Source organism: Pristiophorus japonicus, chromosome 2, assembly GCF_044704955.1.
Source record: "Pristiophorus japonicus isolate sPriJap1 chromosome 2, sPriJap1.hap1, whole genome shotgun sequence".
In the NCBI taxonomy this organism is placed as follows: Eukaryota; Metazoa; Chordata; class Chondrichthyes; family Pristiophoridae; genus Pristiophorus; species Pristiophorus japonicus.
This window is the reverse complement of record NC_091978.1, coordinates 337,956,226-337,969,369: the sequence shown is the minus strand read 5'-3', so window position 1 is coordinate 337,969,369 and position 13,144 is coordinate 337,956,226. Positions and strand designations below refer to the sequence as shown.

Below are 13,144 nucleotides of genomic sequence, written 5' to 3'. Positions count from 1 at the left end.
ACCGACACAGATTCTACACCCACCAACGTCATGAAGGACAGAGCATACCGGACTTTGTAGCGGACCTCCGGCATTTGGCCAGCCTCTAATAAGTTCACAGACGCCTGCAGGGGGGAGATGCTAAGGGACTTCTTTATCGAGGGCATCGGTCATGCGGGAATTTTCCGCAAATTAATTGAGACCAAGGATTTGACCTTGGAAGCGGCAGCGTTGTTAGCTCAAACTTTCATGGTGGGGGAGGAAGAGACGAAGTTAATATACGTGCACAATTCTGCCTCTAATGCGGCGATGGATTAGGGAGTCAATATCATCAAGGAAACTCAGAGCCCCGCAGGCAGGCAGGGGCAGTCCGACACTCCCCAGGCAGCAATAGACCCCAGAGTAGGACTTCAACAGAGACAATGGCAGGCTGAACGGACATTTACACCATCACAGTGGACAATGCGGCCCGGGATGGGACCACTGACACCCACTAATAGGGTACTCAAGATCAGTCAAAGGGGCAGTCAGCGCGGAATGCCTGACCATAGTCCCTTTGTTCCCAACAATGGAAACTTTAACATGCTGGAGGTGTGGGGGAAAACACTCAGCTAGATCTTGCAGATTTCAAAATTTTGTCTGCAGGAATTGCAATCTCAGTGGCCACTTAGCTTGAATGTGTAGGAAGCCTGCAACCAGAATAATATATGAGGCGAATGGGCCAGAAGATGGTTCTTTGAGGCAGGATGACTTTTGGGGCAAATCGATGGACGCCGAGGTTCAGCGGGTCCATGTGGCAAACATTCATAGTTCATACACCAAAACGCCACCAATGATGATGAGGGTTTTATTAAACGGTATCTCAGTACGCATGGAGCTGGACACGGGGGCCAGCCAGTCATTCATAGGCATTCAGCAATTTGAGAAGCTATGGCCGCTTAAAGCCAGTAGACCCAAATTAGCACATATTGAGACGCAATTACGGACTGACACTAAAGAAATCATTCCGGTGCTAGGCAGTGCAATGTTGGCTGTCACACACAATGGGTTAGTGAATCGGCAATGGTCCTGCACTGTTGGGGAGGAGCTGGTTGGCCGAGATGAACTGGAAATGGGGAGATGTTCACGCAATGTCATCTGTGGAGCGAAGTTCGTGCTCACAAGTCCTACAACAATTCGATTCACTATTCCAAACCGGCGTCGGGACTTTAAAGGCACTAAGGTAGTGATACACATCACTCCGAATGCCAGGTCAGTGCACCACAAAGCCAGAGCGGTGCCATATGTGCTGCGGAAAAGATCGAGAGTGAACTGGACCGGCTGTTGAGAGAGGGCATCATCTCGCCTGTCGAATTCAGCGACTGGGTGAGCCCCATTGTTCCCGTCCTAAAAGCAGATGGCTCTGTCAGGATCTGAGGCGACTACAAGGCCACCATCAATCGGGTGTCCGTACAAGATCAATACCCACTCCCGAGAGTGGAGGACCTCTTCGCCATGCTGGCAGGTGGCAAGCTGTTCACCAAGTTGGACCTCACGTCAGCCTATATGACCCAGGAACTGGCCGACAATCTAAACTACTGACCACCATCACCACGCACAAGAGACTGTTCGTTTATAACAGGTGCCCGTTTGGCATTCGATCAGCGGCTGCGATTTTTCAACGAAACATGGAAAGCCTGCTCAAATCCATTCCTGGAACGATTGTATTCCAGGACGACATCCTCATCATGGGTAGAGTCACTGAGGAATACCTCCACAACCTGGAGAAGGTGCTATGCCGACTGGACCGGGTAGGCCTGCGATTCAAGAAGTCTAAATGTGTGTTCTTAACTCCTGAGGTTGAGTTTCTGGGCAGGAGGGTTGCTGCAGATGGGATTCAGCCTACCGAATCCAAAACAGAGGTGATTCGACAAGCACCCAGGCCCTGCAACACATCGGAGTTGCGTTCATTCCTGGGACTGTTGAACTATTTCGGGAACTTTCTGCCGAACTTGAGCACGTTGTTGGAGCCGCTACATGTGCTCCTGCGTAAGGGTTGTGATTGGTTTTGGGGGGACTGTCAGGAACGGACTTTCGATCGGACGTGAAACCTACTTTGTTCAAACAAGTTGTTGACCCTGTACAACCACTGTAAAAAATTGGTTTTGACATGTGATGCATCGTACTATCGGGTTGGGTGTGTGTTGCAGCAGGGCAATGCTGAGGGTCAACTGCAACCTGTGGCTTATGCCTCCAGGTCACTCTCTCAAGCAGAACGGGGATATAGGATGGTCGAGAAGGAAGTGCTTGCATGTGTCTATGGTGTAAAAAAAATGCATCAGTACCTCTTTGGTAGGAAGTTTGAATTAGAGACAGACCACAAGCCATTAACATCCCTGTTGTCAGACAGCAAGGCTGTCAATGCTAACGCATCAGCTCGCTTACAGCGATGGGCTCTCACGCTGGCTGCCTATGACTACTCCATCCGGCACTGGCCCGGCACTGAAAATTGTGCAGACGTGCTCAGCAGGCTTCCACTGGCCACCACTGAGGGGGCAGCGGAGCAAAGCGCTGAGATGGTCATGGCTGCCGATGTCTTTGACAGCGCAGGCTCCCACATCACAGCCCGCCAGATCAAAATCTGGACAAACAGAGATCCCCTCCTATCCCTGATTAAGAAATGTGTCCTGACTGGAGATTGGGCGCCCGCACACGGAGCATGCCCTGAGGAGGTCAGACCGTTCCACAGACGGATGGATGAGCTCTCCATCCAAGCCGATTGCCTACTATTGGGGCAGCCGGGTAGTTATGCCCCAGAAGGGCAGGGAGGCATTCATCAGGGAACTCCACAGCGAGCACCCAGGTATTGTGCTGATGAAGGCCACTGCCCGGTCATACATTTGGTGGCCTGGAATTGATTCAGACCTGGAACACTGTGTTCGCAGGTGCATGACGTGTGCCCAGCTGGGTAATGCCCCCAGGGAGGCCCCGCTCAGCCCGTGGCCCTGGCCCACCAGGCCATGGTCACGCATTCATGTAGACTACGTGGGCCCGTTCATGGGAAAGATGTTCCTTATTGTGGTAGATGCGTACTCGAAATGGATCGAGTGCATCATTCTGAATTCATGCACGACATCCACCACTGTGGAGAGCCTACGTGCGATCTTTGCAACCCATGGCTTGCCGGACATCCTGGTTAGTGATAATGGCCCATGTTTCACAAGCTACGAATTCCGGGAGTTTATGTCGAGCAATGGCATCAACCACGTCAGGACAGCGCCGTTCAAGCCGGCCTCCAATGGCCAGGCGGAACGTGCAGTCCAAATCATCAAGCAAGGTATGCTCAGGATCCAAAGACCCTCCCTACAATGCCGCCTATCGCGCCTCCTTCTGGTCCATAGATCTCGACCACACCTGCTCACGGGGGTCCCGCCCGCAGAGCTACTAATGAAACGGACACTCAAAACTCAGTTGTCCCTCATTCACCCAGTCCTGACCGACATAGTTGAGGGCAAGCACCAATCCCAAAATGAGTACCATTATTGTAATTTTAGGGGGAGATATATAAAAATAAATGATCCTGTATTCTTCCTCAGTCACGCCATGGGGCCCAAATGGCTTGAGGGTACTGTAATTTATAAAGAGGGGAATAGGGTCATCGTGATAAAACTCAACAATGGTCCGATATGCCGTAAGCATCTGGACCAAATAAAAAAAAGGTTCAGCAATGACACGGAGGAACCTGAAGAAGACCATGAGATGGAGCTCACACCACCGCCAGTGAACAACCAACAAGAGCAATCAGAAGAATGCACAGTCCCTGCGGTCAGCCCGGACAGGCCGGAATCACCACAGGTGACAGACACTCACGTCAGTGTCCAACAACCAGAGCCGCAACTGCGGCACTCCACGAGGGAGCATAGACCACCTGAAAGACTAAACCTATGATCCTAATAAGACTTTGCGGGGGGAGGTGATGTCATGTATGTAACCACAATGTAACACCACTGCATTACTATACACACTCAACCGAGATGCACACCTTGACCACAAGGGGTGAACTTGTGGGAGACTGCCCATACCTGATCATCCAGGTATATAAAGGGAGGTCCCACACAGGCTCATCACTTTTGGAGTCCTGTGAATAAGGAGCAGGTCATAGAGTGACCTTGTCCCCAGAATGTGTCTCGTGTGGTTCCATACTGTAGAGTAAGGACTTTACATTCATAATCTATCTTCCCTCTCTTTGTCATTTTTTTAGTCGTTCTTTGCTGATTTTTAAAATTTTCCCAAACCTCTGGCCTCCCACTAATCTTGGCCACATTGTATGCCCTTGTTTTCAATTTGATACCATCCCTTATTTCCTTAGTTAGCCACGGATGGTTATCCCTTCTCTTACAGTCTTTCCTTCTCATTGGGATACATTTTTGTTACGAGTTATGAAGTATCTCCTTAAATGGCTGCCACTGCTCATCAATCATCCCATACGTTAATCTATTTTCCCAGTCCACTTTAGCCAACTCTGCCCTCATACCTTTGTAATCTCCTTTACTTAAGCTTAGGACACTGGTTTGAGATCCAACTTTCTCACCCTACAACTGAAGTTGAAATTCAACCATGTTATGGTCACTCATTCCTAGAGGATCCTTTACTAGCAGGTCATTTATCAATTCCTTTAGTCATTCTTTGCTGGCTTTTAAAAGTTTCCCAATCCTTTGGTCTCCCACTAGTCTTGGCCACATTGTTTGTCCATGTTTTCAATTTGACATTATCCCTTATTTCCTTAGTTAGCCATGGATGGTTTTCCCTTCTCTTACAGTTATTCAGCCTGAAATTCAGTACTGCTGGAAAGCTGATGATCCCCCACTTTTTCATCGCCATTCGCGCCAACATTTTTGAGTGGCTGGGCCACGCCATATTCAGCTCCAAAAGTGAACAAATGGGTTCCAGCGCTAATGAACCCTTCCAAAGTAGATTTTTCAGCATTGTGGCTGTCTTAAATTGAGCGTTATCAGCACTGAGAAATTCAACATACAGATAAGGGTTAAAAGGCCAGGGTTTGCAGCAAGGCCCTGGGGGGGCGGGGAAAGAGGTTGGAAGGATGGCTGGTGTAAGAGGTACAAGGAGAGCCAACAGGTTCACTGATATGGATCTGGAGACACTGATGGACGGTGTGGAGGACAGATGAAGAATACTGTTTCCTGACATGGGGAGACCTGGCAGAACGCCAATACATAATGCATAGAGGGAGATTGCAAAGGAGGTGTCAGGCACCTCCATATTTGTAAGGACGCACCCTCTCAGGAGGGTGCTGACCAGTCTGCACCCAACCCTTCCAGGGTGGAAATGGGTTGACACCTCCTAGCTCTGGGGCAATTGGGATCCTTCTCCTCTTCCTGTGCCTCCTGCTCTTCAGATGGTACTACTGGCTCAATCTCCAGTGGATGTCCCCTCCTGAAGGCCAGGTTGTGCAGCATGCAACAGAGCATGATGATTATGGAAAGCCGTTGAGGAGAGTACTGCAAGGTGCTACCAGAGCGGTCCAGGCACCGGAACCTGTGCATGAGGATGTCTATGCACTGCTCGATAATGCACCTGGTGGCACAATGAGTGTCATTGTATGTATGCTCTGGCGCTGTCCTGGGGTTCCACAGAGGAGTGAGCAGCCAAGTGGACAGGGAATATCCCTTGTCCCCAAGCAGCCAACCACAATCCTGATTCAGGCCAGTGAAGACGGCGGGCACACTGGTCTGGCGTAGAATCAACAAATCATGGCTGCTGCCTCCCTTGCCCGCTGCCTGTCTGATGGCGGCACCTTCTCCTGCGTGCTGCCCTGCTTCTGAGCAGGTGTACCAGGTGTTGCCCTCCCAACACTCCTCCCATCCTCAGGGTGAACCCTGCCAAGCAGGTATCTGCAGCCCACAGAACTCCACTAAAGAGTCAGACCTGAAAGTTGTACAAAAGTGCAGGGGTATGTGCAAACCTCTGAGCAGCACTCAGCAGCCAAAACAATTAATAAAATTATATCAAAAGATAAATACTGCGGACCAAGGAAAATGAAATAAAAACACTAATAATTAATAAACCTATATCAAAAGATAAACACTGCGGATGCTGGAAAATGAAACAAAAGCACTAATAAGTGAGAAAACTTTTTACCTACCAAAGGGCCCCAGCAGTGTCGCATTCGAGCACCGCATCAAAAACCTCGCGGAGGCACTGCCGGGATAAGTCCTACCGTTTTCTCGGTGAATTTCGCTGTGGTAGTCCCTTTCCAGTGGCCTGCACGCGGCTCTCCACTGGAAACCTTCCTTTACAGCGGGCTTCACCGCGCCATTTCTGGTGGTCGTGAACACTGCTGAAATCCTCCCCGAGCTGAATATGCTTCGGGGAAGGAAAAGTACCCAACCGCGGCGGCCGATCGATTTTTTCGATCGACCGCCCAAACTCCACGGTAGCCGTCCCTTCAGGGATGGTGAATTTCGGGCCCATTATGTTTTGAATTGGCTTTGTTAAATATTCAAAATATATTGCATGAACAGGAGCTCTTCTTTATGTAAACAGTGTTGTGATGCTGATGATATTGTCATTTTGTTATCAGTAATGTTGTTCAGTATCCAAAGTGCAAGTGAAAGGCTATTATATAATGATTGTATTTTTGATAGTGCTGAAAATAATTTTATTGCCAAGTGGATGGCAGAGTTGCATTTTCTACAGTTAGTTTTAATTTTATATGCGTACTCTGAGTTTGGCACTCTGGGCTACATCATGTCAATGCTATATTTACAATAAAAGCTTAGGCTATTTTATAATTGAATTGCTGCTCTTACTCCCCCTCAAGACACAAAACAACCCTTTAAGATGTTACAATTTGAGTGCGCTGGTACCATATTTATTCACATTGGCCATTTTTTTGAACAAGGTTAACTGAATTATATGCATAATTAATTAATTGGATTTTACTTTGGTATATTAAATGGCATATTAATAGAGCAGAACTCTCATTATTAAATGGGAAAATTGGTCAGTGAATCATAAACTTATATTAACAGTAACACCATAAAAGGGGAGATGAGAAAGAACTTTTCACATAAAGCATTGTAAGAAGCATTTAAGAGGGAATCAGGTAAACACGAAGAAATAGAGGGTGTGTGGAAAGGATGAAGAAATTAGATTAAAGTATATATCTGCAGTAAGGGAACTCGCGCTGCACAATCAGCCAAATCATTCCCTGCTGCATCAAAACTTCTATGATTCTATAGGGATAGATTTTAACTATTGAGTGCACTGACCAGCTACCTGATATTACTGGTGGGGGGGCCTGGTTCGTTTTGAAACCCAGGCCTCATTTCCATGACGACGGCAGGCTGCGGCTACCAAACGAGTGTCTTGTTGCAGCTCACCAGCTCTTGGCTGGTATCATTTCAGGCAGCCCAGAAGCTGATCCAGCCAGCAGAAAGGTAGGCTAAATATAGGTTATAGCACTGTCTATGAGAGTTTCATGTATAGGAAAAGCAATGTGTGAAGTCAAATATCCAGCTGAGTATACATCGTATCCCCATGTAATTTAGTGATGGGAATATATCTGCATCCTGGGCAGGCTAGTGAGAATGTATTCAGCTGCCGGTCAGTGTACTAGTGGGAATGTACATGATTTAGAATCATAGAATCACAGCACAGAAGGAGGCCACTCAGCCTATTGTGCCGATGACAGTTCTCTTAAAGAAGTATCCACTTAGTCCCATCTCCTTGCCCCTTTGTGAGAACTGAGAGTTCTGTCCTATTAATATGTCACCTCAACATAGCCAGGACCAATATCCTTGTGGGGGGGGTTTGCTGGTGTTGTTGGGGAGGGTTTAAACTAGCTTGGCAGGGGGATGGGAACCTGAAAATAGATTCAGTAGGGAGGGGAGTAAAACTGGAATTAGAAAGCAAAAATAAAAAAAGTGAGTTTAAATGAGAGAGGAAACAAATAGGACAAAAGGGTAAAAAAACAAATTTAAAGGCACTTTATCTAAATGTATATAGCATTCGTAACAAAATAGATGAGTTAACGGCACAAATAGATACAAATGGGTATGATCTGTTAGCCATCACAGAGACGTGGTTGCAAGGTGACCAGAACTGGGAATTAAATATTCAGGGATATTTGACAATCTGGAAGGACAGACAGAAAGGAAAAGGAGGTGGGGTAGCTCTATTGATAAAGGATGGAATCACTACAATAGTGAGAAACGATATTGGCTCAAATGATCTGGATGTTGAAACCGTTTGGGTGGAGATAAGGAATAATGAAGGGAAAAAGTCACTGGTGGGCATAGTCTAAAGGCCCCCTAACAGTAGCAACTCTGTTGGTCGGAGTATAAATCAGGGAATAGTGAGGGCTTGTAAAAAGGAACAGCAATAAACATGGATGATTTTAACCTCCATATTGATTGGACAAATCAAATTGGTCAGGGTAGCCTTGAGGAGGAGTTCAAAGGGACAGGTTCCTTGAGCAGTATGTAACAGAACCGACCAGGGGGCAGGCTATCTTGGATCTGGTCCTGTGTAATGAGACAGGATTAATAAACAATGTCCTAGTAAAGGATCCCCTTGGAATGAGCGATCATAGTATGGTTGAATTTCAAATTCAGATGGAGGGTGAGAAAGTTGGATCTCTAACCAGCGTACTAAGCTTAAATAAAGGAGACTATGAAGGTATGAGGGCTGAGTTGGCTAAAGTGGACTGGGAAAATAGATGAAAGTGTAGGACGGTTGATGAACTGTGGCGTATATTTAAGGAGATATTTCACAACTCTCAAGAAAAATATATTCCAATGAGGAGAAAAGGGTGTAAAAGAAAAGATAACCATCCGTGGCTAACTAAGGAAATAAAAGATGGTATCCAATTAAAAACAAGTGCATACAAAGTGGCCAAAACTAGTGGGAGGACAGAAGATTGGGAAGCTTTTGACAACAGATAGCAAGAGTTTTTACAGGTATATAAAAAGGAAAAGAGTGGCTAGAGTAAATGTTGGTCCGTTCGAGCACAAGACCGGGGAATTAGTAATGGGGAACATGGAGATGGCAGAAACTCTGAACAAATATTTTGTATCAGTCTTTAGAGCAGAGGACATAAACAATATCCCAACAGTGGATAGTCAAGGGGCTATAAAGGAGAGGAACTTAACACAATCACAATCACTAAGGAGGTGGTACTCAGTAAGATAATGGGTCTAAAGGCGGACAACTCCCCTGGACCTGATGGCTTGCATCCTAGGATCTTAAGAGAAGTAGCGACAGGGATAGTGGATACATTGCTTGTAATTTACCAAAATTCCCTAGATTCTGGGGGGGTCTCAGCAGATTGAAAAACTACAAATGTAATGCCCCTGTTTAAAAAAGGAGGCAGACAAAAAGCAGGAAACGATAGACCGGTTAGCCTAACATCTGTGGTTGGGAAAATGTTGGAGTCCATTATTAAAGAAGCAGTAGCAGGACATTTGGAAAAGCAAAATTTGGTCAGGCAGAGTCAGCATGGATTTATGAAGGGGAAGTCATGTTTGACAAATTTGCTGGAATTCTTTGAGGATGTAACAAACAGGGTGGATAAAGGGGAACCAGTGGATGTGGTGTATTTGGACTTCCAGAAGGCATTTGACAAGGTGCCACATAAAAGGTTACTGCACAAGATAAAAGTTCACAGGGTTAGGATAATATATTAGCATGGATAGAGCATTGGCTAACTAACAGAAAACAGAGAGTCGGGATAAATGGTTCATTCTCGGGTTGGCAATCAGTAACTACTGGGGTGCTGGGGTGCCGCAGGGCTCAGTGCTGGGACCCCAACTATTTACAATCTATATTAACGATTTGGAAGAAGGGACCGAGTGTAATGTAGCCAAGTTTGCTGACGATACAAAGATGGGAGGAAAAGCAATGTGTGAGGAGGACACAAAAAATCTGCAAAAGGGCATAGACAGGCTAAGTGAGTGGGCAAAAATTTGGCAGATGGAGTATATAATGTTAGAAAGTGTGAGGTCATGCACTTTAGCAGAAAAAAAATCAAAGAGCAAGTTATTATTTAAATGGAGAAAAATTGCAAAGTGCTGCAGTGTAGTGGGACCTGGGGGTACTTGTGCATGAAACACAAAAGGATAGTATGCAGGTACAGCAAGTGATTAGGAAGGCCAATGGAATCTTGGCCTTTATTGCAAAGGGGATGGAGTATAAAAGCAGGGAAGTCTTGCTACAGTTATACAGGATATTGATGAGGCCACACCTGGAATACTGCATACAGTTTTGGTTTCCATATTTACGAAAGGATATACTTGCTTTGGAGGCAGTTCAGAGAAGGTTCACAAGGTTGATTCCGGTGATGAGAGGGTTGACATGAGAAAAGATTCAGTAGGTTGGGACCCTACTCATTATAATTCAGAAGAATGAGAGGTGATCTTATCAAAACATATAAGATTATGAGGGGACTTGACAAGGTGGATGCAGAGAGGATGTTTCCACTGATTGCGGAGACTAGAACTAGAGAGCATAAACTTAGAATAAGGGGCCACCCATTTAGAACTGAGATGAGGAGGAATTTCTTCTCTCAAAGGGTTGTAAATCTCTGGAATTTGCTGCCTCAGAGAGCTGTGGAAGCCGGGACATTGAATAAATTTAAGACAGAGATAGACAGCTTCTTCACCGATAAGGGATTAAGGGGTTATGGGTGGAGGACAGGCAAGTGGACCTGAGTCCATGATCGGACCAGCCATGATCATATTAAATGGGGGAGCAAGTTTGAGGAGCTGTATGGTCTACTCCTGCTCCTATTTCTTATGTTCTTATATTCTTATGTTCTTAATATACCAAAGTAAAATGCAATGAATTAATTATGCATGTAATACCGTTAACCTTGTTCAAAACAATGGTCAATATGTACAAATATGGTACCAGCGCACTCAAATCACCATACCTTTGATAGTTTGCTTTTTCAAATATTTATCCACTTCTATCTTAACAGCTATTATGCATTATGTTTCCACCACTGTTTCTGGTAGGGCAGTCCATGTACTAATGCCCTCTGCATAAAACAACTTCTCCAAAACTCTCCCTTTGCTCTTTTAGTGATAATGTTAAATTTAGTTCCTGATTCAGCAACTAGTGAAAATATATATTTTTTTAATTTACTTTACCAAACCCCATACAAATTTTAACATGTCCCAAACCTCTTTACAGCCAAAGAATTATATTTGAAGTGTAGCGACTGTTGCTAGGTAGGCAAACACGGCAGAACATTTGTGCACAGAAATGAAATAACTAACCAGAAAATATGTTTTGAAAATGCTCCTTGAGGGATAAATCTCTGCTTTTCTTTGAATAGTGCCATGAGATTTTTCATATCCACTTGAACAGGTTTAACAACTCATCCAAAAATCACCATCTCCAACAATGACGCACTCTCTCAGCAAGTCACTGAAATGTCAAGCTTAGAGTGTGTGCTCAAGTCTTGGAGTGGAACTTGAACCTATGGGGCTGGATTTTAGGCTTTGATGTTTTTGGGGTGATAATGGCAGCGGGGCAGGAAAGTTAGCGGCTATGAATAGTTTGCGCATCTGGGTCCTGCGTCAGGGGTCACTAAGGGAGGCATTGTACACCTCTCTTGGCGCTAGGATGGGAAACTCCCGAGCTAAAGAGCCGGCCTGGGAGTGCTCTGAGAGATGCCAGGGGAGGGGGGGAAAACTAAAAAAAAGACCATTAAAACATTCCCAAAACATTGCCCTCACCACCACAACATAAATCGCAAAAAAAATTAAAAGAAAAAACAATCACACTTACTTTTACTCACCTCTTCGCCGACAGGATGGTTGGACTGCCCTGATTTCCCAGGCAGTCAATGCGAGGCGCACTTCTGGGCATACGGTTCGGGCAGGAGCTCAAACTCGCGCCGGAATGGGCATTACACACGGGCGCAGCTCTTCCGGGTAGTGCTACTCTGTGCCGCCGCAAAACCAGACCCGAAGATTGCTGTGGGACACTGGAGGCTGACTGCCCACCCAGAAAACCTCACCGCTGCCATTGCCAACACTCCGGGGCAAAAAACGGAGTGCAGAAGACTCGAAAATCCAGATCTTGGCCTTCTGACTGAGGCAAGAGTGTTCTAATGAGAAGAGCCCCAGTTTCTCCAGTCTCTCCTCATAACCAAAGCCTCCGACTTCTGGTGTCATCTTAGTGAATCTCTTCTACACTTTTCAATAGCCTTGAAACATTACCTAAGGTAGAGTGCCTAAACTGAACACAATGTCCCGGATTTTGTGATTGTAATGACAGTGAAACTGTCAGCATTCGCCGTCATTACCCTGTCCGCACATGCGTAGTTAAACATCGAAATACAGAAATTGCTGTCAGTGATTCTCTGCTCCTCTACCGGGCGCACGGTTGAAGACCCCGCAGACGGCAATCAGCACAGAATCAGTAATTTGATGTGAATTTAACCTTTAACCCTGTAATATTACTGCTAAAACATCCTGAAAAAGCTAAGCTTCATGCAATGAGGTGTAACTGGGTTTTTAAAGGTGTACTAAGTCATAATTACTGCTGAACAGCTTCTCTGGCCCTGAAAATCTAATTGTATATTTGAGGAATATCACATTTTTCCATTATGATAAAAATTCCATATTTTAATATAATAAAAGGTATTTATTTTTAAGTTTATTTTTGGTACTACACCTTTTACCTTAATCATATGTGTATGTCCCGATCTTTATCTTGTTCTCTTTAAAACTTATAAAAAGTAAATTAAAATCTGTACATTTTACTTCCTGGTTTGCCGTCTGTGAGAATTTTTCAGTGTGATTGGTTGCTTAGTCTGCTTGCTGACTGTTGCTGGATGCTGGAGATCCCCTAGACTTTACACCAGAATCAAATTAACAATGCGAAAGGTGAAATCAACGCCACAAAGATTGCTAGATCTGTGTGGGCAGCTTACAATCAGATCAGCAGCGAATAGAGCCACTTCTCCACTCACCACAAAATACAGGCAAATATTCCAGCTGTGAGCTATCCAAAAGATTTATAGAGGTGCAACATTACCTCTTTGCTTTTGTAATCTACATCCTTATTTATAAAGTCTGATATTCCTGACCCTTGTTCTCAGGCAACAGGTCACTTCTCCTGTGTAAAAGGTCAATAAAAAGAGGCAAAGACCCAT

The 13,144-nt window shown here is 45.4% G+C and overlaps 1 long non-coding RNA gene across 3 annotated transcripts in view; it reads right to left on the bottom strand.

The window, feature by feature from the left end:
* The window catches only part of LOC139248705 (uncharacterized), a 118,983-nt gene extending 107,113 nt beyond the window's left edge, over positions 1-11,870 (bottom strand). For 2 of the 3 annotated variants that reach the window (XR_011591059.1, XR_011591061.1), the window contains exon 1: positions 11,783-11,870. This is a non-coding gene — a long non-coding RNA (uncharacterized lncRNA). Of the gene's footprint in view, positions 1-11,772 lie in introns of all 3 variants that reach the window. The other variant, XR_011591060.1, reaches the window with a different exon arrangement.
* Between the last annotated feature and the right edge of the window lie 1,274 nt (positions 11,871-13,144).